The sequence below is a fragment of the Callorhinus ursinus genome, unplaced genomic scaffold (assembly GCF_003265705.2).
Source record: "Callorhinus ursinus isolate GAN/ISIS: 27379988/994484 unplaced genomic scaffold, GSC_fseal_2.0 scaffold15, whole genome shotgun sequence".
NCBI lineage: Eukaryota > Metazoa > Chordata > Mammalia > Carnivora > Otariidae > Callorhinus > Callorhinus ursinus.
The window spans coordinates 30,006,141-30,017,692 of record NW_027397077.1 but is presented as its reverse complement, the minus strand read 5'-3'; the positions used below and the strand labels follow the sequence as shown (position 1 = coordinate 30,017,692).

The 11,552-nt window shown below is 40.1% G+C and overlaps 1 pseudogene; it reads right to left on the bottom strand.

The window, feature by feature from the left end:
* Window positions 1–1,015: 1,015 nt before the first annotated feature.
* LOC112833779 (small ubiquitin-related modifier 1-like) lies at window positions 1,016–1,561 on the bottom strand (annotated as a pseudogene).
* Window positions 1,562–11,552: the final 9,991 nt, after the last annotated feature.

Genomic DNA, 11,552 nt, shown 5'->3' with positions numbered 1-11,552 from the left:
CAAGTAGTTGTATTAAACTCATAGAAGTTATGACTCAATTTTAATCAGCATAATGTAGTTGCTTTGTATTTATGTCCATGAGCAAGTTTTACCCTATGCAGAAATGGTTCTAGGAGATACACTATGGAATTATGTGTGAAGTTGCCAGAAGCTTTGAGTCAACAAACTTCTTTTAAACTAATCTTTACATTAGAGAAAATACAGCATAACTTTGTGTTTCTCCTTTAAATGAAAAAATTAAAAAAAATTAACTTATTTGGAGTAAAATCACTTTTAAGACTCAGTATGTAGTCTGATGATACCTTGGAAGGCTTTCTTTTTATTTTTTTATTTTTTATTTTATTTTATTATGTTAATCACCATACATTACATCATTAGTTTTTGATGTAGTGTTCCATGATTCATTGTTTGCGTATAACACCCAGTGCTCCATTCAGTACGTTCCCTTTTTTTTTTTTACAGTTTTTACAAATATTTTTTTATTTTAATGAAGCTGGTACAGACAATGTCCATTTAAAACCCATATCCCAAGCCAAAAAGTACAAATAAAATAAAAAAGAGCAGTGTTTGTTGAATACACTTCTGCATGAATAACTTTATTAACTGCTAATGAAAATTAGAACTTTTCTGAGATCTTCTGACAAGACTTTTCTTTTAATCTTAAAATGCTTTCTCTTCAGTGAAGCCATCTTTGGAGTTAGTCATTACTCTCACCATCTCTGTCACCTCGACTCCAGCCTGATATTTCTCTTATTTTGGTCTAGACCCTCAAATTTTAAAAGTGGCTTCAAGTTAAGGAAAGGTCATTTTTCCACAGTTCAGTTCTCTGAAAAACTTCCATCTCCACTGAAAGTCATAGTCCAGGAGTGAAGCAATCACATGCTAGAACTTCAGGGCCAATTGGAAAGTCATCATGAACACTCGCATTGGTCGATCTTATTTATCACAAGCCTGAAAATGCATGGTCTTGGAAAAGGTGGCCTCTCTGGGCACACATGTAATTTTTAAAAAGGGGGCTGAGGTTTGATCACCAAAAATCAGCACAATGAAAACAAGTCATAATGAATAATGGGCACTAGAATTCAAATTACCAGATGTTTTAAAGAGATGGGGTGCCAGTTTTCAATTCCGTTTGGAACACTACATTACAAAAGAACTATTTTTAAAAATAAAAAAGGATTGAGGGTAAAGGAAAAAAATAAAAAGAATATCTAAATCATTGAATGACCCCGTTTGTTCCTGATAAACTTCAATCACATCTTCTTCCTCCATTCCCAGTTCTTCTGGAGTGTGATTATCAGCAATTCTGACCTTCAAAGAGAAACCTGAGTGAATTCATTGGAACTCCCTGTCTCTGAGAGTATGATTCTTTTGAGTTTTTTGAGATGTGTTGTCATTTTCATTGTGAAGTGAATCTCACTGCTATCCTGTCCAATGACTTTGAGTTTAATGTATTCTCATTTCTTCTTATCCCCAAGTCCTCAGTTGAAGGTTTTGCCTCCTGGTCAGACATGGTGATGGTGGCTTCACCCAGGGTCTCTGCGCAGCAGTGGCCTCGGGTAGGCAGCCAGTACATTGTCTCTTTAATACCCATCACCAGGCTAACCCATTCCCCACCACCCTCCCCTCTAGAACCCTCCGTTTGTTCCTCAGAGTCCATGGTCTCTCATGGTTCATCTCCCCCTCTGATTTCCTCCACCCTTCATTCTTCCCCACCTGCTAGCTTCTTCTTCTTCTTCTTTTTTAAACATATAATGTGTTATTTGTTTCAGAGGTACAGGTCTGTGATTCAACAGTCTTACACAATTCACAGCACTCACCATAGCACATACCCTCCCCAATGTCTATCACCCAGCCACTCCATCCCTCCCAACCCCTGACTTGTGAATTTTAGCCATTCTGACTGGTGTGAGATGGTATCTCATTGAGGTTTTGATTTGGATTTCCCTGATGCCAAGCGATGTTGAGCACTTTTTCATGTGTCTGTTGGCCATTTGGAAGTCTTCTTTGGAAAAATGTCTGTTCATGTCTTCTGTCCATTTCTTGATTGGATTATTTGTTCTTTAGGTGTCGAGTTTGATAAGTCCTTTATACATTTTTGAAACTAGCCCTTTATCTGATATGTCATTTGCAAATATTTTCTCCCATTCTGTCGGTTGTCTTTTGGTTTTGTGGACTGTTTCTTTTGCCGTGCAAGAGTTTTTATCTTGATGAAATCCCAATAGTTCATTTTTGCCCATGCTTCCCTTGCCTTTGGCGATGTTTCTGGGAAGAAGTTGCTGCGGCTGAGGTCGAAGAGGTTGCTGCCTGTGTTCTCCTTTAGGCTGTTGATGGACTCCTGTCTCACATTTAGGTCTTTCAACAATTTGGAGTCTATTTTTGTGTGTGGTGTCAGGAAATGGTCCAGTTTCATTCTTCTGCATGTGGCTGTCCAATTTTCCCAACACCATTTGTTGAAGAGACTGTCTTTTTTCCATTGGACATTCTTTCCTGCTTTGTCAAGGATAAGTTGACCATAGAGTTGAGGGTCCATTTCTGGGCTCTCGATTCTGTTCCATTGATCTATGTGCCTGTTTTTGTGCCAGTACCATACTGTTTTGATGATAACAGCTTTGTAATAGAGCTTGAAGTCCGGAATTGTGATGCCGCCAGCTTTGCTTTTCTTTTTCAACATTCCTCTGGCTATTCGGGGTCTTTTCTGGTTCCATACAAATTTTAGGATTATTTGTTCCATTTCTTTGAAAAAAGTGGATGGTATTTTGATGGGGATTGCATTGAATGTGTAGACTGCTCTAGGTAGCATTGACATCTTCACAATGTTGGTTCTTCCAATCCCTGAGCATGGAACGTTTTTCCATTTCTTTATGTCTTCCTCAATTTCTTTCATGAGTATTTTATAGTTTTCTGAGTACAGATCCTTTGCCTCTTTGGTTAGATTTATTCCTAGGTAACTTATGGTTTTGGGTGCAATTGTAAATGGGATCGACTCCTTAATTTCTCTCTCTTCTGTCTTGTTGTCAGTGTATAGGAATGCCACTGATTTCTGTGCATTGATTTTATATCCACTTGACTGAATTCCTGTATGAGTTCTAGCAGTTTTGGGGTGGAGTCTTTTGGGTTTTCCCCATAAAGTATCATATCATCTGCAAAGAGTGAGAGTTTGACTTCCTTCTTGCCGATTTGGATGCCTTTGATTTCTTTTTGTTGTCTGATTGCTGTGGCTAGGACTTCTAATACTATGTTGAATAGCAGTGGTGAGAGTGGACATCCCTGCCGTGTTCCTGACCTTAGGGGGAAGCTCTCAGTTTTTCCCCATTGAGAGGGATATTCGCTGTAGGTTTTTCATAGATGGCTTTTATGATATTGAGGTAGGTACCCTCTATCCCTATACTCAGAAGAGTTTTGATCCAGAAAGGATGCTGTACTTTGTCAAATGCTTTTTCTGCATCTATTGAGAGGATCATAGGATTCTTGTTTTTTCTTTTGTTAATGTATTGTATCATGTTGATTGATTTGCGGATGTTGAACCAGCCTTGCAGCCCAGGGATAAATCCCACTTGGTCGTGGTGAATAATCCTTTTAATGTACTGTTGGATCCTATTGGCTAGTATTTTGGTGAGAATTTTTGCAACCTTGTTCATCAAGGATATTGGTCTGTAATTCTCCTTTTTGATGGGGTTTTTGTCTGGTTTGGGGATCAAGGTAATGTTGGCCTCAAAAAACGAGTTTGGAAGTTTTCCTTCCATTTCTATTTTTTGGAACAGTTTCAAGAGAATAGGTATTAATTCTTCTTGAAATGTTTGGTAGAATTTCTCTGGGAAGCCATCTGGCCCTGGGCTTTTGTTTGTTGGGAGATTTTTGATGACTGCTTCAATTTCCTTAGTGGTTATAGGTCTGTTCAGGTTTTCTTCCTGGTTCAATTTTGGTAGTTGATACATCTCTAGGAATGCATCCATTTCTTCCAGATTATCTAATTTGCTGGCATAGATTTGTTCATACTATGTTCTTATAATTGTTTGTATTTCTTTGGTGTTGGTTGTGATCTCTCCTCTTTCATTCATGATTTTGTTGATTTGGGTCATTTCTCTTTTCTTTTTGATCAGTCTGGCCAGGGGTTTATCAATCTTGTTAATTCTTTCAAAGAACCAGCTCCTAGTTTCGTTGATCTGTTCTACTGTTCTTTTGGTTTCTAGTTCATTGATTTCTGCTCTGATCTTTATGACTTCTCTTCTCCTGCTGGGTTTAGGCTTTATTTGCTGTTTTTTCTCTAGCTCCTTTAGGTGTAGGGTAAGGTTGTGTATTTGAGACCTTTCTTGTTTCTTGAGAAAGGCTTGTATTGCTATATACTTTCCTCTCAGGACTGCCCTTGCTGCATCCCAAAGATTTTGAAGAGTTGTGTTTTCATTTTCATTGGTTTCCATGAACTTTTTAAATTCTTCTTTAATTTCCTGGTTGACCCATTCATTCTTTAGTAGGATGCTCTTTAGCCTCCATGTATTTGAGTTCTTTCTGACTTTCCTCTTGTGATTGAGTTCTAGTTTCTAGTTCTAGTTCCACCAGCACTGTGGTCTGCAAATATGCAGGGAATAATCCCAATCTGTTGGTATCAGATCTGGTATGATTTGTGACCTAGGATGTGATCTATTCTGGAGAATGTGCCACGGGCAGTAGAGAAGAATGTGTATTCTGTTGCTTTGGGACGGAATGTTCTGAAGATATCTGTGAAGTCCATTTGGTCCAGTGTGTCATTTAAAGTCTTTATTTCCTTATTTATCTTTTGCTTAGATGATCTGTCCATTTCAGTGAGGGAGGAGTTAAAGTCCCCCACTATTATTGTATTGTTGTCAATGTGTTTCTTCGCTTTTGTTATTAATTGCCTTATATAATTGGCTGCCCCCATGTTAGGGGCATAGATATTTACAATTGTTAGATCTTCTTGTTGGATAGACCCTTTAAGTAGGATAGAGTGTCCTTCTTCATCTCTTATTACAGTCTTTGTTTTAAAATCTGAATTGTCTGATATAAGGATTGCCACCCCAGCTTTCTTTTGGTGTCCATCAGCATGGTAAATGGTTTTCCACCCCTTCACTTTCAATGTGGGGGTGTCTTTGGGTCTAAAATGAGTCTCTTGCAGACAGCATATGGATGGGTCTTGTTTTTTAATCCAATCTGATAGCCTGTGTCTTTTGATTGGGGCATTGAGCCCATTTACATTCAGGGTAACTATTGAAAGGTATGAATTTAGTGCCATTGTATTGCCTGTAAGGTGACTGTTACTGTAAATTGTCTGTGTTCCTTTCTGGTCTATGCTGCTTTTAGGCTCTCTCTTTGCTTAGAGGACCTCTTTCAAGATTTCTTGGAGGGCTGGTTTCGTGTTTGCAAATTCCTTGAATTTTTATTTGTCCTGGAAGTTTTTTATCTCTCCTTCTATTTTCAATGTCAGCCTAGGTGGATATAGTATTCTTGGCTGCTTATTTTTCTCATTTAGTGCTCTGAAGATATCATGCCAGTCCTTTCTGGCCTGCCAGGTCTCTGTGGATAGGTCTGTTGCCAATCTAATGTTTCTACCATTATAGGTTACATATCTCTTCTCCCGGGCTGCTTTCAGGATTTTCCCTTTGTCTCCGAGACTCGTAAGTTTTACTATCAGATGTCAGGGTGTTGACCTATTTTTATTGATTTTGAGAGGGGTTCTCTGTGCCTCCTGGATTTTGATGCCTGTTTCCTTACCCACATTAGGGAAGTTCTCTGCTATAATTTGCTCCAATATACCTTCTGCCCCTCTCTCTCTTTCTTCTTTTTCTGGGATCCCAATTATTCTAATGTTGTTTCATCTTATCGTATCGCTTATCTCTCGAATTCTGCCCTCGAGATCCTGTGGTTGTTTATCTCTCTTTTTCTCAGCTTCTTTATTTTCCATCATTTGGTCTTCTATATCGCTGATTCTCTCTTCTGCCTCATTTATCCTAGCAGTTAGTGCCCCCATTTTTGATTGCACCTCATTAACAGTCTTTTTGATTTCGACTTGGTTAGATTTTAGTTCTTTTATTTCTCCAGAAAGGGTTTCTCCAATAACTTCCATGCTTTTTTCAAACCCAGCTCGTATCTTTAAAGTCATGATTCTGAACTCTAGGCCCGACATTGCACTAATGTCCGTATTTAGTAGGTTTCTGGCAGATGGTACTACTTCTTGTTCTTTTTGCTGAGGTGATTTTTTTCATCTTGTCATTTTGTCCAGAAGACAATAGATGAATGAGAGAACAAAATGCTAACAGGTTAACAACGTCCCCAGAAAATATACTCTAATCAAATCAGAAAAGACCTAAAAACAGGGGAAAAGAAAGGGAAAGAAAGAAAAAAGAAAGAGAAGAAAAAAAAAGATAAAAAACAAACAAAAACAAAACAGAATATGATCAAATATGATCAGGCTGGTGCATAGATCAGTGCCACACACTAGATTTTGGGTGTATTTTGGTCTGTTAAAAGAAAGTGCCTCCTAAAATTTTAAGGAAAGACTTATATATGTACAAAATAAGGATTGATATGATGAAGGGATGGAATATGACTGTAAAGATGAAAATTTCAAAAAATTTTAAAAAAGGAATTGATAAGAAGATGTTTGAATAAAGAAAGAAGATGATTTTTAAAAAAAAAGGAAAGAAAGAAAGAAAAAAAGGGGGAGAGAATGTGATCAGGCAGGAGACTAGAACAAAGCCATACACTAGAGATTTAGGATATATTTGATATGTTAGAGATATGTACCTCAAAATTTTAAAGAGAGAACAACGTATATATATATATATATATGTGTGTGTATATATATATATATATATATGCCAAAAATAAGGGTAACTACTATGAAGGGATAGAATATGACTCTAAAAATGAAAAATAAAAGTGTTTTTTTTTAAAAAGGATTGATAAGTTGTTGGTTGCAAAAGGGAAAAAGAAAAATTCGAAAAAAAAACAGTTAAAAAAATTAACTTTGAAAGACTAATGAATCATGGTAAAAAAGCCATGAATTCTATGTGCAGTATTCCCCTAGCGCTGGAGTTCTCCCGTTCTCATTGATCAGTAAACTTTGTCTTGGCTGGCTATTCCTGCTGATCTTCTGGGGGAGGGGTCTGTTGCCATGGTTACCAAATGTCTTTGCTGGAGGCGGAATTGCCCCACCCCTGCCGGGTCCGGGCTAAGTAATCTGCTCGGGTTTGTTCTCGGGAGCTTTTGTTTCCTGCAAGCTTTCCGTTAGGATTAGAGGACGAGAGTGAAAATGGCGGCCTCCCAACCTCCACCCGGGAGGAGCTGAGAACTCGGGGCCCCGCTCCTCAGTGCACCCCCAGATAAAAGCAGTCAGTCACTCCCATGTCCCTGGTCTCCGGCCGCACTCCGTGCTCACCCGGCCTGTGACCAAGCGTTTCTGTCTCTCGCAGCCGACTCAGTGTTGAGTCTCCAAACTCAGCAGATCCCTGCGGGGCACTCCCGCGCCGCTCCTCCCAGGGGAGGAAGGGGTGTTTCCCCGGATCTGCCGCTTGTCGGGTCCCTGCTGGAGGAGCAGTGGCCCAACTGTTTTGCTGATCACAGTTTATGGCAACCCTGAGCTGAGAGCCCGCGCCTTGGCTCCGCCTCTGCAGCCGGCTTCCCCGCTCCGATACCTGGGAGCTCTGGCGCACTCAGGCACCCCCGGTCTTTCTGTGACCCTGAGGGTCCTGAGACCACACTGTCCTGCGAGGGTTCCATCCCCCGCTTAGCCACTGGAGCGACGTCCCTCCGCGGAGCCGGCTTCTAAAAGGTCCGATTTTGTGCTCCGCGGCTCTATCACTTGCAAGAAGCGGCCGACGGAGGCCCCCTCCCCCGCCGTCTGTCCTCCCGAATATCGCCTCGGATTCACTTCTCCGCACGTCCTACCTTCCAGTAAGTGGTCGCTTCTCTGTTCAGAGAGTCTTTGCTATTCTTCTCTTCGATCTCCTGTTGAGTTCGTAGGTGTTCAGAATGGTTTGATCCCTATTCAGCTGAATTCCTGAGACCAGACGAAATCCAGGTCTCCTACTCCTCCGCCATCTTGCTCCGCCCTATGACATCCATTTTTATACATAAGTGCCCCTTTTAACTATGTGTATTTTCACATAAATGGGATTCCACCCTTTGTGTTGTGCTATTCCTTGTTTTGTTTTTTCCCTACTTCAGCATATGCAGCCTGACTGATTATTATCTTAAATTATGGATGTATCCCAATTTACTGCCCTGTCCCCTCCGGGTAACATAAGTATACAGATATTTTTACTATTGAGAATAATGTGGTAAAGAACATTCTACCTCCTAGTATGCTTTCTACGTTCCAGCTAACTCCCTATCCTACCCCAAGGTCAACACTTCTGTGGACCCCATGGGGACCTGCAATCCTTCCATCATGGTCACCTGAAGTCTGCTCTTCCCCCGTGCCCAGTTTTTACTCCAAAGTCACTCATTAAAATAATTTCTTCTGCATATATCCTCATTCTCATCTCCCTTGTGCTTCCTCAGTTCACCTTATCCACTTGGCAAAGACTAACTGTGGATAACTCCAAATCTCTACCTATTCTCTGCCTGTAGCTGTGCAGCTGAACATGTCTGGGGAGGGACTACAACCACACTGAACACCCTCATTTGAAATTCATGAAGTCAAACCTCAAGCAGACCTTTCAGGCTGCCTGGCTCTGATAATGTGTCTCTTACTCAAATCACTCTCCAGGTCTCCCAGGTGACTATTTCACTCCTTCTTCTGTCTTTCACTCCTTTCCCAAGCTGAGATATTAAAGCAATCAGAAGAAAACTAGAAGACCTTCACCCAATGCAGCCACTGTATTGAGGCACCTCTGAGGATCTATACCTAACATTCTTTCTTACCTCCAGTATCTACTGTTCTCCCTCTTTCCACCAAAGCCCAGCTCCTTTTGTACTCTGGATTCCAAAATATACTTCTATTTTTTCAAATGCTCCAACCTTACTCCTGCCTTACAGTCTTTGTGTTAGATATTACTTAACTACGAAATCTTTTTTTTTTTTAAGATTTTTATTTATTTACCTGTCAGAGAGAGAGAGAGAGAGAGAGCACAAGCAGGGAGAGCAGCAGAAAGAGGGAGAAGCAGACTCCCTTCCGAGCAGGGAGCCCGGTGTGGGATCATGACCTTAGCCTAACACAGACGCTTAACCCACATGTCCCAAGAAATCTCTTTTTTTTCTAGATTACCACATTGTTCCCCACTCACCTCTTCCACAGGCATACCCTCACTATCCCAATTAATATTTGCTGCTCCCATGCAACCATACTAGATGCTCATTAGCCTGCACTATATTTTTCCCATAACAATTCTCCTGTAAAGTGGTATATCACTCACCTTTTTAAAAAAATTACACTTAGGGCACCTGGGTGGCTCAGTTGGTTAAGCGACTGCATTCAGCTCTGGTCGTGATCCCAGAGTCCTGGGATCGGGCTCCCTGGTCAGCGGGGAGTCTGCTTCTCCCTGTGACCCTCCCCCATCTCGTGCTCACTCTCTCATTCTCTCTCTCTCTCTCAAAAAAAAAAAATCTTTAAAAAAATAAAAAATATTACTTATTTTATTTCTCTCCACACTAGAAAGTAAGTTCAATGAGGGCAAGAGTTCTTTATTTTGTGTTTGTCTTTTGTTCTTTGATACATGTTACCAGTTTCTAGCACAGACCTTAGATAGAACGGATACTCTGTTAACACTGGTTGAATGACCAAATATCTCTAGGTACACATGTATAAAGATTTCTCCAAAAGGAATCCGTTAACAGTGGAATTGCTGGTTCTGATGGTATATCCACTTAAAATCAGATAGTTTCTGCTAAATTCTCTTCTAAAAGGACTAGATCAATTTGCATTCCTATAAATAGTACATGAAAACTTTTGTTTCTGTACAATTTAAGGACCATTGTATATTGCCAGTTCGAGTAATTTTTTGCTAATCTAATAAACCAAACAAATCTTACTTCGTTTTAAGATGCATTTCCTAGGTTATTTACTGGGTTGAGCATAGTTTCATAATTCCACTGGCCGTTTGTATTTCTTAATGAGTAGCCTGACTCTCCAGGCAATCTTTAAGAATTGCAGATTTTTGCACTTTTGTCTCTTATATATGCTATAAATGTAACCAGTATATTGACTAAACAGCACTCTGGGGTTTTAAAGTAACCATTTTCTCTCTTGCTTTTTCTTTGCATTTGTTTAATGAAACTTGTTCTTTTTCTGCCCCAGGTTAAAAAAATGGGTAACTTCATTTCTAGTTGCTTTTAGGTAATACAAATAGCATAGACTTAGAACAAATAGTATAAAAATAGTAGAGTTTTAGAAAATAAAAACCATATACAGATTGCACGCAAATAGTACAGATTTAGGAAGTTCACGTTCTCATTTGATAATCAAAACTCCAAAATTGGCTTAAAATTGAATCTCATCTGTCTCCATTTGAACTGTAGAGGGAGCCTCCAGTTAGGAAAGAATGATGTGGCTGGCTTTTTCATCCTTTTACTCTCCCAGCTTTGTTCTTCTCCCAGCTTTGCTAAATTTAGTTTCCGGCCTCTGTGGGGTTTGGGTTTTGGGGAGGGGAGAAAGGGTGTTAAGGAAGGGGGTGCAAAAAGTCCTAATTGATGGATACTGCAGTAAAATGGAGTGGAGTTTTCACTGCCTGGCAGATATTTAAAACAGACTCTCTCACATGGGGCTTGCAATAGATCCTGCTGGGATCTCTATGCTCTGACCCGTGTGAATGCCAGTCAGCTCTAATACCTCTCTGCTGAGGTTCATTCAGCCTTTCTGGCTGGGTCCTGAAGCAGCATCACTCCGCCTATTTCCAGAATAGGACCTGAATTCTGATCACTCATGGATCCTGACACACTGTCCTGACACATTCTGGGAGAACAAACAAATCCTAATGCAACAGTGACTTCTGTGACAGAACACAAGCCTGTTTCTCAACCTTGGACATGTCTCCGGTGAGAATCAGGCACACCTGTCACCTTTAAATGCAGCGGACACTTAGCAGGTTCCCCCTTGATTCATTAGTCTTCTCACTGTTCCTGAAATATGCATTTTGTCCCTGAGGGAAATAGGAAGAGATGTTTCAGGCTTGCAATAGTTCACCTCAGATATCTGCTTTACAAACACTCCTTTGGGCCCTTCCCCCCTGCTCCCCCAGATCCCTTTATGTTTGGGTTAGGGGATTGAGGGTTGTATAACTGGTTTTGAGATATCTCCATTAAACTTTTCCATTTGGCCTGAAACTTTACTTTTTGAACGTCCCTTGTAGCTTGGTGTTGCTTCTGCACCTCCAGAAGGTGCTTGTAACTTGTCTTTTTTGATGTATTTTTATCATATGAGATCTTCAGATCTTTTGCAGAATTAAACTTTCCACTGTTTTCCCTGGGGTATGTATCTTGTTCAAGGACACCATCCCTAAGTCAAGATAATATAAATATCCTTCTTTATTTTGTTCTAAACCTTTTACTGGTCAGTCTGTTTATAGTTAAATACTTTAACTACTTTAAATACAATG